Raw genomic sequence first — 1,590 nt, 5'->3', positions numbered from 1 at the left:
ACAGGATAGAGCAGGGTTTAGGGCTGTTGTACAAAGGGTCGTTATGAGTTGCAAGCCACTCGATGGCAAATAACAACAATGAGAACCTACCCACAGATGACCCTCCAGCGGGTTTTCAGAGGCAGTAAATCACATAGAGATTGCCCATCTTTAGTCCCCAGAGCAACCCTATACTTTTGAGTTGGCCGCACAATTCCTTACCAGTAGGCCACCAGAGCTCCCTAACAACAACAGTTGTTGTTGCTTACAACAGTTTCAGTTGGGTTTGGAACCAATGCATAACTGATCCTCTACTGAGTTTACAGAGGCAGTAAATACACAGGAGGAGACTGCCCATCTTCTCCTGTGAAGCAGATGGTGGATTCAAACTGCAAAGTTTTGGGTTTGACAGTGCAATTCCTTCCCACTAAGCCACAGAGCTCCCTATATGGGCTATGAGAGCATATATATCTGAACTCGAGTATACTGCCCTACATACAACAGCACAACATACATGACAAAACGTGTGTTTGCAACTCGGGTCCCTGGGAGGTGCTCCCTTTACTGTTAGTCTTGCAGGGACACCGTTATGTAGGGCTGTAACGCTGTTGATGTGACTATATCGTACTGACCTATTCATGCGCTGTGTCTGAGTCCTAACCTTCTCTCGAGTTAGAAGAAACCACTCATAAACTTATAAATATGAGATGAAGGGAAATCAGCAGTGTCGTAATAACAGGTCATTTGGGAGATTGAGCCACCTACATCCAGAACCAGATCAGACCTGGTCCAAGAGTATTACTTGTATCACATACCAATTGCTGCTATGTATGTCTAACTTTGTTACTTGGTGGCTAAGATAGTGTTCAGTTTATGGATGGACACTCAGACTGAATGGTAACTTAGTGTCCATCGGTCAGTCAGGCAGGTACACCAACTATCACACTCCAACAGCACAGCAGGAGCTGTTTTTCAAACAGGGTACAGTACTTTGTCAGAGAGGGCAAATAATTGATTTTATCCAAGAACTTTAGGGTATGTACTATAATTCTTTGCAAGGGTTTGCCAGAGACTCTATACAGATCCAATCATCATAGATCTCTCTCTCGAACCATTGGGCATTCTGGATAACATAAGCCAAGTGTCAGAGAAGCTTCTATCAGCCTAGACCTGCTTCAGGGCTTTTTCTTGCTCTGGTTTCAAATAAAAACTGTCAGTCTTTTGGGTCACCTAATAATTTGATTGAAGCCACAGTCTCCAGAACAATATACCTTGCTTCTAAAAGGCAAAAAGGACAAGAGGGAGTCTGGAGGGCATTATGTTGGGTGAAATATCTCAATCACAAAAGGACAAATATTGCATAACATTGCTGTTATGAAATAGGACAAACATGGGGAGAGGGTTGGGGAGAGAGTGGGGAGTGGATAATGAACACTGCAGTGAAGCAGATGATGGGAAGAATTATCTGAAAAGAGATTAGCTATTATATGTATGGCAGCAGTCTGGAGTAGGGGGTGCACTGCAGGGAGGGGAGAGGTGAAGAAAATGTGCAATAATGAATGATAAAAAGAAAATGCAAAAAGGCCAAACAAATGCTATGCCTCTTCTTTA

The sequence above is a fragment of the Elephantulus edwardii genome, unplaced genomic scaffold, assembly GCF_000299155.1.
Source record: "Elephantulus edwardii isolate Elephantulus edwardi_28Jun2011 unplaced genomic scaffold, EleEdw1.0 scaffold00176, whole genome shotgun sequence".
Lineage (NCBI taxonomy): Eukaryota > Metazoa > Chordata > Mammalia > Macroscelidea > Macroscelididae > Elephantulus > Elephantulus edwardii.
This window is presented reverse-complemented; position numbering follows the sequence as displayed.